This window comes from Elephas maximus, chromosome 8 (assembly GCF_024166365.1).
Source record: "Elephas maximus indicus isolate mEleMax1 chromosome 8, mEleMax1 primary haplotype, whole genome shotgun sequence".
NCBI lineage: Eukaryota > Metazoa > Chordata > Mammalia > Proboscidea > Elephantidae > Elephas > Elephas maximus.
Window position 1 is genome coordinate 134,474,253 of NC_064826.1, and position 14,190 is coordinate 134,488,442.

The window sequence follows — 14,190 nt, forward strand, 5'->3', positions numbered from 1 at the left end:
ATGGTCAACAACTACTCTAAATTGGACGAGAAGGTAAGGGGACAGGAAAACTAGATTACTGGAAACAAAACAAAACAGAAATAATGGGAATGTTGACACATTGTGAAAAATGTAACCTATGTCACTGAATGATTTGTGTAGAAATTGTTAAACTGAAACCTAAATTTCCGTGTAAACTTTCACAGAAAACACAATAAAATATTTCTTAGAAGTGCTGTGCTTGCCACCACCAAAATGGAGACGTTGTACTGAGTCCTGTTCTTAGTGCTGGAATGCCCCAGCCTGAAACTGAAGAAGCTGACCTGGGGGCACATGCAGTTGGCCATGATGGTGTACAATCTGGTGGTGGTGTCTTACTTCCTCATCAGTGGAGGAATACTTTATAACGTTATTGTGGAACCTCCATGTGTTGGCGCTATGACTGATGAACGTGGGCATCAGAGGCCAGTAGCTTTCTTGACCTACAGAGTAAATGGACAATATATTATGGAAGGACTCACATCCAGCTTCCTGTTAACATGGGAGGGGGGGTTTAGGTTTCTTAATCCTGGACCTATCCAACTCACCAAATATTCCAGAACTCAATAGATTTCTTTTATTCACTGAATTTGCCTGTGTCCTATTGAATTTTGGGTGGGGGGGGGCAGGGTATTCATGAGAATGAAGCTGCTGAGCTATCTGATGGGTTAGATTGTCCTCTATAAATACTATGGTCCTCTATATAGAGGCAGTTAATATTTTTCTTTTCATAGAGAACACTAACAGTGATCGTTATGGAGATGGAACTGATAGGCTTTTCATCTTTCAGTTTCAGTTTTCCATCTTTTCCAATCATTCATACTCCCGAACAATATTACCCTCTAAAAGAAAAAAAAAAAAATTAGAATCTTTATGGGTTTTCACATTTTTTTCTTGTATGTGATGTTTTACCATTTTTGAGCTTTCTCTTCAAAATAAGGAAGAAACAAATTCACGAACAAGGGAAAAATCATTAGGAGATGTGCCCAGAACTCTTTTTGCCCTCCAGGATGCTAAGCTCAAGGGAGGAAAACATGTCTTTGCTTGAGGCCTATATTTTTATATTATTAAAAAAAAAAGTAAAAACTCCCATTGTGATGCACTATCATTCTCTGAGGGAAGGAAAACATTTATCTATATCTCATTGTTCCCCTCTTTCTCACTTTCGAGCAGATAGAAAAACAAAATAATCCTGGTGAATAAAATTCTGGAAATAACATAATGTGCTATAAATAGGAATGTATTATAGAAAACCTCTTCAAAAAAAATCATGCATTTATTGCAGAAAATGAGAGATTAGCACAAACAATTTCACCAGAATTCTTCATTGATTTATTGTTTCCATAAGGATTACTTGGATCAACTATGCGCAATTTTTACGTCATATACAAAGGATTCAAAATAACAAATCGAAATTCTGTTCTCAAGATATCACTGGCAACAAAGAAGCAGACAAAAGAAAGTAAGCTACATTTTATTGCTTGCTGTGAAAGGGATATTGCTGAGTACTTAGGGGAAGAAGAAGAAGAAGGTATAACTGATCGTGTCTGCAGCTGAGAGAAGTCATCTTTAAAAGGATGCTTTTTATCTTTAGGGACATATATATGGCATACGTAATGTCTCTTCTCAGTACAGACTTCATCCTGATATACCTGAGGTTGGGCAAAAGGGTTGCAAGGAAGTTAAATAAATTATACAGGGAACAGAAGACGATGAATTCCATAGGGTTAATTAGGTTCAAAAGAAGGTGGAATTCAAAATGTAGTAGAACCAGATGCACTGTAGTTTGGTCACCAGCCTGGCTCAGGTATCTTAGTATGGAGAAAACACAGTCAACATGAGATTGCTGCAGAGTAAGACTTCGGAGGAAAAAGAAGGAATGGGAGATTATAAGGAGGAATGGAAACTGACAGAATTAGAAAGGAAATGAAGCAGCCAACCTGATAGATTTTGAGTAATGTGAGTGGAGTTTATGAAAAGCTTAAAGATAAGCAAAAGGAAATGAGAGAGTCAGAGCAAGATGTATAAGAGAGATGTTAACATTAAAGTTTTGGGAGATGAGGAAATTACAAATGATTAAAAATCATATGCTGTAAAAATAAACAATACACTCATGACTTTGGAGTATGTTTCTGAAATGAAACCTACGTTCAGGTCAAGGAATGCTCTGAGAGGCATTGATTTTGTATCAGCTTTGTGTGTATATGAATTGTTGGTAGAAGTGGGGATAAAGAAGAAATCTCTGAACCAAGTGGCAATGTCTTCAACAAATGGGTAAAAGTCCACTGACTGCTGGTAAATGACAGAGTTGATAGAAAGAATCAGGAGGGAATACAATATCACGAATGGTAAAAGAATTCATTCCCGGAAAGTGAGGTCACCATAGTCAGAAAGTTGCTATGGGAAAGTGTTTTCTCATCCTCACACTTTCATCCACAGCTCAGTGACAAAAGATTACAGTTTTGATCTGGTTATTTTATAACTTTAAGAATGGCAATAGGTTAACAAAAAGTAAAGTGTAAAGTGCACTTTACCAGCCTTTCTTTTGAGAAAATTATACCTACTTACATATCAGTGGGATAACTACAGTATTTAGTAATAACAAAAAAAAGGAAATGGCATACATCAGAAATAGTAAAATTTTATTGTGTCTATGAGAATGTGAAAATCTGATTACTATATGAAAGAGGTGGTTAGTAGTTAAATATATTGTTTTTAGTATTTTTTTTTTATGAGAATGTGAAAATCTGATTACTATATGAAAGAGGTGGTTAGTAGTTAAATATATTGTTTTTAGTTGCCATGGAGTTGATTTCAACATATGGCAACCACATGTGTGCAGAGTAGAACTGCTCCATAAGATTTTGGAGGGTGTGACTTTCAGAAGCAGATGCCAGGCCTCTGGGTGAGTTTGAAATACCAACCTTTCAGTTAGTAGTCTGGTGTTTAACCATTTGCACCACCCAGTTAAGCATATTTGTGTCAAATAATGAGGGAAACAGATGCCAGGCCTCGGGGTGGGTTTGAACTGTCAACCTTTCAGTTAGGCCGTTTGCACCGCCCACTTAAGTATATCTACGTCCAACAATGAGGGAAGAATCAACATGAAACAAAAGACATGGAGTTTCTTTCATTGTCCCACAACCACTTTCCTAGACACCTTTGCCTGAGAGTTCTGTAAACGGTTTCAGAAAAGCAAGACACCCAGTGAAGGTTTTGATAGGTAAGGGAGAATACTGCTACCTCCTCTAGAGAAAATAGCAAGTGTGAGCTGCTATGAGGAAGGGACCTGGAACCCAATTCACAAGCACTGGGCTCTGAAGAACATCCTAGGTTAGCTAGAGACTGTATCAAGTGATCAGCAAGAGACCAAAGGATAAATATTTAACCCCAGGAATACTTGTGAATATCAATATAAAAAATGTATTCTTGCAAGAGGAAAGGAAAAGGAAATAATGAGATCTGTCACCGGGGGTATAAGTTTCAGATTGTGAAGAAAATTATCCAATAAAAGTGAATATTTCTAGCGGTTCAGTGTAAATATTATGATTTCTAACATAAATAAATCGAATTCACAAAACCAAATATCAATTGTATGATTACGGTGGACAAAACAATGCATTGGCAAAATAAAAAAAAAAAAAATGATGTCCTTATTCAAAGAACGTGCATTTTGATTTTGAGAAAGAAATCATTTTTTCTTGAAAGTACTTGAGATTGGTCTAACCAGCCTATCTGTGTGAATATCCAAAGAGTATATCAAAAAATAGGAGCCTCTTGGGCACAATGGCTAAGTGCTGGACTGCTGACATAAAGTTGATGTTCTGAACTCACCCAGCAGCTCTGCAGGAGAAAAGATCTGGCAATCTGCTCCTGTAAAGATTACAGTCTAGGAAACCTTATGGGGCACTTCTACTCTGTCATAAGGGTTGCTATAAGACAGAATTAACAGCACACAATAAACAACAACCTTATCATAAATAAAAGATGCAATTGGAAAGTTTTCAAGCAAGCAGGGTCTGAAATGTGCTCTATTATATACACACTCACACTCAAGCACACACACGCACACATATCCTTGAGAATGAGATGGTCTCTACAATGTAATATTTTGCTCTTCTAGATTCATTGGGAAGATGGAAAGGGGAAACCTAACAGTTATCAGTGAATTTGTCCTTCTGGGACTTTCCAGCTCTGCAGAAAGCAACACCTCCTGTCTGTACTGTTCCTCTGTATGTACTTAGTCACCGTGTCAGGGAACATGCTCATCATCTTGGCTATTGGCTCTGACTCTCGCCTCCACTCCCCTGTGTATTTCTTTCTTAGCAACTTGGCCTTTGTTGACATTTGTTTTACTTCCAATATAGGCCCCCAAATGGTAGTGAACAGTTTGGCTGGTAAAAAAACTATCTCTTTCTCAGCCTGCCTCACTCAGCTTTTCTTCTTCATTTCTTTTGTGAATACGGGCAGCCTCCTTCTCTGTGTGATGGCCTGTGATAGGTATGTGGCAATACGCCACCCTTTACATTATACCACCCTAATGACTCTTCGCCTCTGTGTCCAGCTGGTGGCCGGACTCTGGGTAGTTACCTATCTTCATGCCCTCCTACACACTGTCCTAATAGCACGTCTGTCCCTCTGTGCCTCCAACGTCATCCATCATTTCTTCTGTGATCTCGACCCACTACTACAGCTCTCTTGCTCCGACGTTTCCTTCAATGTGATGGTCATTTTTACAGTGGGAATTCTATTGGCTCTCACGCCCCTTATCTGCATCCTCATATCTTATGGATTTATCTTCTCCACCATCCTGAAGATAACTTGTACTCAAGGGAAGCAGAGAGCCTTTTCCACCTGTATCTGCCACCTGTCAGTGGTGGTGCTGTTCTATGTCACAGCCAGTGCTGTTTACTTCAGCCCCTCCTCCTCTCATACCCCTGAGAGGGACACTCTGTCAGCCATCATGTATACCGTGGTGACTCCGATGCTGAATCCTTTCATCTACAGTCTAAGGAATAAGGATATGAAGAGAGCACTTCAGAAAACATTTCATAAGGGCAGAGTCTTTTATAAAAAATCACAAACTCCCAGGCTGAATTAAACCAATGAGTTTGGTGATAAAATAAAATGTATTTCTAGGGGAAATGAGAGCAGCCAACTGTTATTAAATGCATTTTTAATGACGGAATGTGTGCTATTCATTTCATCTGGACATAACATTTAAACACTTGATTAAAGGTATGAGATTTTGAGATCTGTTTCTCAGATAATGAAAGTGACTAGGGGAAGTCACATGGTGTGCATGCAGCTCACAGATTGTAAGCGTCTTAGTCATTTAGTGCTGCTGTAACAGAAATACCACAAGAGGATGGCTTTAACAAATGGTTGTTCATTCTCTTACAGTCTGGAAGGCTTGAAGTCCGAATTCAGGGCATCAGCTCCAGTGGAAGGATTTCTCTGTCAGCTCTAAAGGAAGGTCCCTGTCATCAATCTTGCCCTGGTCAAGGAGCTTCTCGGGCACAGGGACCCCAGGTCCAAAGGATGTGATCTGCTCCAGGTGCATCTTTCAGAGGTCCCCAACTCTCTGCTTGCTTCCCTTTCCTTTCATCTCTTGTAAGATAAAAGTTGGTGCAGATCACACCCCAGGGAAACTCCCTTTACATTGGCTCAGAGATGTGACCTTAGTAAAGTGTTATAATCCCACCCTAATCCTCTTTAACATAATCTATTCTTGCCTTATTAAGCACAGACAGAGATTAGGATTTACAACACAGGAAAATTACAATCACAAAATGGAGGACAACCACACAATACTGGGAATCATGGGCTAACCAATTTGACATATATTCGGGGGGTCATAACGCAATCCATGACAGTAAGTAAAGGAAGAGTCTCTGACTTCAATACATATATGCCCTAGTGATGAGATGTAAGTCTCTATGATGACTTTTCTAGATATTAAGATAACTTGTGATGAAATTAATATTTATGAGTTCAGATTTTTAGTTAAATAGACACAGACTCCACAACTAGATATTCAACTTAGCAGAGTAGTGAGGCCATCTCATTTTAAATACTACATTCTCTTAAAAATTTTTCAAAGAATTTATTTGTTTTAGAGAATATGTGTTTTCCTCCAACTGCCTCTCCCTACAAACACAGCCCATGATGTTATTCTTTTGACCCATGTCCTTGTAATACTTCATTGGTCACAGAATCTCTTTCCCAGCTGTAGCCACAGGCCAGATATCAGCTGATCTCTTTCCACTAGGATTATTGAGTGCATTTCAGGTTTGGAGAAAGTTTGTTTTTGCTTTTTTTTTTTTTTTTTTTTTAATTTAAGATGGAAGGGTATTTTTCTTTTCTTTTAGTCAAGTATGTGCCTTCCATCTGTAGAAAACATCAACTTCTTTCAAGAGGAAGCCACATACCCAATACCATGGGTTTTATTTTATTCTATGTCCACAAAACAATCATACAGAGTATGCCAACATTATTATATTGGGGGAGGTTATTCAATCTAATAAACTCCATGTTGGGTATTGACATTCCAATTCAACATCATTGTATGTTCAACCCACCCAGGTTCCTTTTTTACATTCTCACATCCTGGGATGAGTTAAGGTCATGCCTACCTGACCTTTTCCAACCTTAAAAAATCTCAGCTATGGCATCTTTGTAAATGATGGCTTGAGTGAAGACATATGTTCTATAAACATACACACATACACACCTTCTCAAAGAAAATCAAATACATACAGGCCTACCAAAACTTAATTCAGGAAAAAAGAAAAAATACTAATGTGTCTTCCAAAAATGCAACAAAACTTGTTAAAATATTTTATATCTTCTAACTTATTTACCAGAAGTCCCTGGGTCGTGCAAACAGCTAAGCACTCAACTACTAGCTGAAAGGTTGACAGTTCGAATGTACCCAGAGATACCTTGGAAGACAGACCTATCATGTGCTTCCAGAAGGTCACAGCCTTGAAATCCCTATGGAGCAGTTCAGCTCTATACACATGGGTTTGCCGTAAGTCGAGATCAACTCCACAGCAACTAACAACAATAAGATATTTATCTAATTTACAATGTCTAATAAAGAATACAGATTCACTCAATTAAGAAACAAAAGATTATAGAGAGAGAGAGCGCGTGCATTGGTAAGGTTATTTGTAACTTAACAGCTTTAACCAGTAACAATGACTATTTGCTTTATGCTTGTATAGCTCAATGACCGCCTGTTCCAAAGGCAAATTCAATTCCTCACTATGGATTTACATGCAAGAAACTGCTTGGGTTTGTGTGAATGATGGAATCCAAGCTCCTCCAAGCACCTATTTGCTTCACTTTTTGCTGAACCTTATCATTAAATAGGGGGATGTTTGTGAAACATTTGAAGAGGATAATATAGAATTTTCCATTTCTCATAGTTGTGTCACTTCAGCTGATTATTTAGAGAAAAAAGAGGTCAAGTAATTAGAGTTACATCACTATATTGATTTGAAGAGGTTATTAAAGGATCACAGATTAATGTACAAAATTTGGACTAACCTAGGGAAGAAAGAAATTATGCATAGAATGAAAAGAATAATTTTATAATTTTATTCCTTACTTGATAAAAGAGACATTGGTCATATAACACTGAAAGCATGAGGTGATGAGCACTATGCACATGGTCCCCAAGGATTTTTTCCAGGTAGATGAAAGCCTTCATTTAACTTTTTAAGGTCAAGTAGGAGGTAGTTAGGATGATTTTTTGCTGTCTTATAGGAAGAAAAAAACAAACAAACAGAAAACAATAATTAGAGAAGTCTACAGATTGCAAGGTCCAAAAGTAAGTCTGTGTGAATGGAGCTGGTGTTATCTAGGAAAGAGTGGATAGTAATAAAAAAACATTGACAATAGAGCCAGGAAGTCCTAAATAACACAAGAGTTTAGTTAGAGTAACAGGAAACTAGGAAAATCAAAGTAAAACAATGATAAGGCAAAAAAATGATACATACATATATAAAAAAAATTCCCAGAAGAAAAGCAGATTTAACTTTTTTTTTTTTTTTTGTAATTTCATTTTTAAGATTCGAAAATAATCACTGACTGCAGGGTTAGATAGATTCTAACATAATTGTACCATCTATGGGCGACTATGGGTCAGAACCGAATCAATGGCAATGAGTTTGATTTTTTTTTTTTTATGATTTCCTCATATCAAATAAAGGGCCAAACATGCATTAGAAGGTAAGTCAACCATGCCCTTTTCTTCTACTAATCTTGTCAGTGGGCTGCCCCCTGCAACACACATATACACACACCAGAAAAGTACTCAGAAGCTAGACATGTGTTCTGTGGTCATTAAAAAGACAAAGGTTAGAAACAGGTGGAAACTGACCGTAATGACAAGGAGTACTGCCTATTGTGGGAGTGAGCTGCATTTCCCTCTGAGAGTTTGCCTTATGCTGGGTTCTCTAGAGAAACAAAGTTGGTAAAGTATATAAATATATATAAAGAAATTTATGTCAAGGAAATGCAGTTGTAGAGGCTGGAATGTCCTAAGTCCATGGTTCAGGATAGAGGCTTCTCCTGATTCATGTAGCCTCAGGGGCTGGTGAACCCAAGATCAGCAGGCCAGAGAGCAAGGCTCTCGCTCCCAGCCTATGAGGATCAATGAATCCCAAGATCGGCAGACAAGACTGTACAGGTAAGCTGCTAGCTCAAGCCCCAAGAACTGGAGGTCAGAAAAGAGGAGCCAATTGCAGGATCCAGAGTGAGCAAAAAGCCCCTAAGTCCTGCCAGAATGTCTGCTTATATTTGAAACTCCCTTTCAACTGATTGGCTACTCACAGCAGATCCCATCATAGGGGTGATCACATATCAAATCTCAACAAGGAAGTGATCACAACATTACATGACTGCCAAAACACTGAGAATCATGGCCTAGCCAAGTTGACACACATTCTTAATCAGAGAGTCCTAGGGCACATATGTAGAAAGCATATGTGTGTGACGATAGCTCTTAGTACATTTAAATACGTTTTAAATAAACACACTTAAAATAGTAATAACGGAAGATTTTGTCTTCCTGCTTTTTAATCTTGCTGTTGTAATTAAATGAGCATTGTTTTGCAAAAGAAATTAATAACTAGAATGGTGGAAGAAAATTTAGAACCCTAATGCAGACCCATTTATAAATGGCAATTTAATGTATGTCTACATTTATATTTTAATGAAATCTAAACATTATAGTTTATTTAGTAAACCTAACTGACTTACCAGGTGGAAGAAAAAATATTACACCACAGATACATAAACAATGATTAAAGATATAAATGTTAATAATAATAATAGTAGCGTTAAGAAAAAAGACTGGAGAACTTTCAGGTGTTTAGTGGCTTTATTACGCAATAGAGAATTCACAAAAAAATTAGAGTTCGATAGATCACAAATTCTCTAAAACACTGAGTAAAGCAAAAATCACTCTGATAAATTAGGACTACTAACGTATTTTACAAAAATAACATGCACCTTCAACATTTGTTTGCCAACCACGTCCTTCTCTTTGGAAGGTATTTTCATAAACACACTATGCTAAATTTTACAGCAACATATTAGAAAAACTGCATAATAGCACCTCTGAAAATACCTTGTGGGTTGAGTTAGAGGTTGGCAAACAAATGTAGAAGTTGTGCTATTTGCATAGAAATATGGTATTTGTAATACACATGTACAGAAAGGAAGGAAGAAAATAGAACCTATTTCATATATATCCTGTTGAGGGATCCAGCACAATTCATTTAATTATCAAACTATAACGTTCCAGCAGTGCCAAGCTCCTAAGAATTACCTAAGAAAACTTTATTGCTGAGAAGTGCACAGCTCGTGTTCTCTCTCTCTTATTTAAATTCGAACTATAAAAAATAAATAGAAGTAGGGGGGCCAATATGGCTGACTAGGTAGACGCTACCTCGGATCCCTCTTGCAACAAAGACTCGGAAAAACAAGTGAATCGATCACATACATAACAATCTACGACCCTGAACAACAAACACAGATTTAAAGAGTTGACATGAATGACAGGGACGGAGAACGAACAAATACGGGGAAGCAGCGACTGTTTTCGGAGCCTGGAGCCAGCGTCCCAGTCAGGTAACCTTGGCGCCGGGCTTAGGACTGGGCCCAGGAGAGCTGAACACAAAATCTTGTGACGGCGCAAACAAGGGGCACAGCCCTACCTCCCTGAACTGACCCCAGGAGGGGGCCCAGCCGGTCCGCGTGGGTGGCGTGGTGACGCGGCTGGTGGGAGAACTCCCCGGGAGGCAGTGACTGGTTTTGGAGCCGGGAGTGCAGCGTCCCAGCCGGGGAACCTTGGCGCCGGGCTTTGGACTGGCAGCGGAGGATCTGACCACGGCTTTAGTGGGCCAGACCCTCGGGGGCAATCTCCACAGAGCCAGCACACATAGGCGACAGATAAAATAGTCATCCCAAGGAAGATAAGCAACTTTGGCTATGTTCCGGGGTGCTACTCTCCTGTTTTTCTGAATCCCCCCCTCCCCTTCCCAGGTGGCTTCATTAACATTGGAATTTCCTGAGCCAGAGGGAGAACGGCTCCGGCTCCGCGGCGGCTTTGCTTTTCCCTTTTTTTTTGGTCTTTTCCTAACCCATTCTTCCGGCCTGAGAGAAGCAATGACAAAAAACCCAGAGACCAAAAATCCTTCCCTAATTGGACTAAAAACGCAGAACCAGCTCCAGCCAAGCATATATGATCCAAATCTCGGGCTTTCATCCTTACAGGGAACAAGGTGGCGGTTATAATCCAAAGGCAGTTCTGATAGGGATCTGACTGCATTTTTTTTATCGGATTTACTGGAAAAACAAGTTTCCCAGGTCTGATATCTCTGCTTATTCAACAGAGTCCCAACTGACCCACAACAGGGAACTGAGGGCTGAAGCTCCCCCCAGACCACCCAGCCTCTTGCCTTAGGGGTCTAAGGAGGGTGACACCTACCAATCAGTAGAGGTACTTACATTGGAGGCCTAAGGTACAGCTGCAGTGCCCTCCCACCAAGGTGCTATAGGAATAGAGACACACCTACCTCACTGACACTTGGGGGAAGCCTGTCAGCATCCTGCCCCCCCTGGAGTGTGAACCCCAGCTGCTAATAGAATCTGGTGCACACAACTGTCACCACTACTTCTTGAGGTGGATAGGTGTTAGGGTGCAGCACACACTTGATGACCGCAAATCAGATTCTACTCAAGAATAGTGACTAGACTCAGGCATATGTATCTGGCAACAGCCCAAACCAGCTGGTAATAGGTCATAAGTAAGTCAAGGGCTACAACAATCAACTCAGCACAATCTAATAGCCCATCCACGTATATTGAAAGAAAACAAAACAAGATAAGACTCCGTGAGCAATTATAGGATAAACCACTAAAAATAAATAAATTAATTAATTAATTAAAATAAATTTAAATTTTTTTTTTTTTTTTATATCTTAGTGATGGCTCGGAGACACCAGTCGATATCAAACCACATAAAGAAGCAGACCATGACAGCTTCTACAACCCCCAAACAAAAGAATCAAAATCTTTCCCAAATGAAGATACAACTCTGGAATTATCAGATACAGAATATAAAAAACTAATTTACAGAATGCTTCAAGACATCAGGGATGACCTCAGAAATGAAATAAGGCAAACCGCAGAAAAAGCCAAGGAACACACTGATAAAACTGTTGAAGAACTCAAAAAGATTATTGAAGAACATAGTGGAAAAATTAATAAGTTGCAAGAATCCATAGAGAGACAGCATGCAGAAATCCAAAAGATTAACAATAAAATTACAGAATTAGACAACGCAAAAGGAAGTCAGAGGAGCAGACTCGAGCAATTAGAATGCAGACTGGGAAATCTGGAGGACCAGGGAATTAACACCGACATAGCTGAAAAAAAATCAGATAAAAGAATTTAAAAAAATGAAGAAACCCTAAGAATCATGTGGGACCCTATCAGGAAGGATAACTTGCGTGTGATTGGAGTCCCAGAACAGGGAGGGAGGACAGAAAACACAGAGAAAATAGTTGAAGATCTGCTGACAGAAAACTTCCCTGACATCATGAAAGACGAAAGGATATCTATCCAAGATGCTCATCGAACCCCATTTAAGATTGATCCAAAAAGAAAAACACCAAGACATATTATCATCAAACTTGCCAAAACCAAAGATAAAGAGAAAATTTTAAAAGCAGCCAGGGAGAAAAGAAAGGTCTCCTTCAAGGGAGAATCAATAAGAATAAGTTCAGACTACTCAGCAGAAACCATGCAGGCGAGAAGGCAATGGGATGACATATACAGAGCGCTGAAGGAGAAAAACTGCCAGCCAAGGATCATATATCCAGCAAAACTCTCTCTGAAATATGAAGGCAAAATTAAGATATTTACAGATAAACACAAGTTTAGAGAAACTGCAAAAACCAAACCAAAGCTACAAGAAATACTAAAGGAAATTGTCTGGTCAGAAAACCAATAATATCAGATACCAGCACAACACAAGGTCACAAAACAGAACATCCTGATATCTACTCAAATAGGGAAATCACAAAAACAAATTAAAATTAATTTAAAAAAAAAAGCTCATAACAGGGAATCATTGAAGTCAATACGTAAAAGATCACAATAATCAAAAAGAGGGACTAAATACAGGTGGCATAGAACTGCCATGAGGAGACGGATACAAGGCGATATAGGACAATACAAGTTAGGTTTTTACTTAGAAAAATAGGGGTAAATATTAAGGTAACCACAAAGAGGTATAACAACTCCATAACTCAAAATAAAAGCCAAGAAAAACTCAACAAACATAAAGCCAAATACTATGAAAATGAGGATCTCACAATTTACAAAGAAAAACGTCTCAGCACAAAAAAGTAAGTGGAAAAATGAAATTGTCAACAACACCCATAAAAAGGCATCAAAATGACAACACTAAACACTTATTTATCTCTAATTACGCTGAATGTAAATGGACGAAATGCACCAATAAAGAGACAGAGAGTCTCGGACTGGATAAAGAAACACGATCCGTCTATATGCTTCTATATCCGTCTTATTCGGGTTATTTGTTTCCTTTCCTGTATTTCTTTAGTCAGTCTAGCCAATGGTTTATCAATTTTGTTAATTTTTTCAAAGAACCAGCTTTTGGCTTTGTTAATTCTTTCAATTGTTTTTCTGTTCTCTAATTCATTTAGTTCAGCTCTAATTTTTATTATTTGTTTTCTTCTGGTGCCTGATGGATTCTTTTGTTGCTCACTTTCTATTTGTTCAAGTTGTAGGGACAGTTCTCTGATTTTGGCTCTTCTTTTTGTATGTGTGCAATTATCGATATAAATTGACCTCTGAGCACTGCTTTTGCTGAGTCCCAGAGGTTTCGATAGGAAGTATTTTCATTCTCATTGCATTGTGTGAATTTCCTTATTCCCTCCTTGATGTCTTCTATAAAAAATAAAAATAAAATTTTTTTTATAACCCAGTCTTTTTTCAGGAGGGTATTGTTCAGTTTCCAAGTATTTGATTTCTTTTCCCTAGTTTTTCTGTTATTAATTTCTAGTTTTATTGCCTTGTGGTCTGAGAAGATGCTTTGTAATATTTCGATGTTTTGGATTCTGCAAAGGTTTGTTTTATGGCCTAATATGTGGTCTATTCTAGAGAATGGTCCATGTGCGCTAGAAAAAAAAGTATACTTTGCAGCAGTTGGGTGGAGAGTTCTGTATAAGTCAATGAGGTCAAGTTGGTTGATTGTTGTAATTAGATCTTCCATGTCTCTCTTGAGCTTCTTACTGGAAGTCCTGTCCTTCTCCGAAAGTGGTGTGTTGAAGTCTCCTATTATGATTGCGGACGTGTCTATCTCACTTTTCAATTCTGTTAAAATTTGATTTATGTATCTTGCAGCCCTGTCACTGGGTGCATAAATATTTAATATGGTTATATCTTCCTGATCAATTGTCCCTTTTCACATTATGTAGTGTCCTTCTTTATCCTTTGTGGTGGATTTAACTTTAAAGTCTATTTTGTCAGAAATTAATATTGCTACTCCTCTTCTTTTTTGCTTATTGTTTGCTTGATGTATTTTTTTCCATCCTTTGAGTTTTAGTTTGTTTGTATCTCTAAGTCTAA

General features: G+C 38.3%; 2 pseudogenes; both read left to right on the forward strand.

The window, feature by feature from the left end:
* Window positions 1-234: 234 nt before the first annotated feature.
* On the forward strand, window positions 235-690 carry LOC126081739 (oligosaccharyltransferase complex subunit OSTC-like; annotated as a pseudogene).
* A 3,464-nt stretch (window positions 691-4,154) lies between these two features.
* Window positions 4,155-5,119, forward strand: LOC126081628 (olfactory receptor 1C1-like; annotated as a pseudogene).
* The last annotated feature ends 9,071 nt before the right edge of the window (window positions 5,120-14,190 follow it).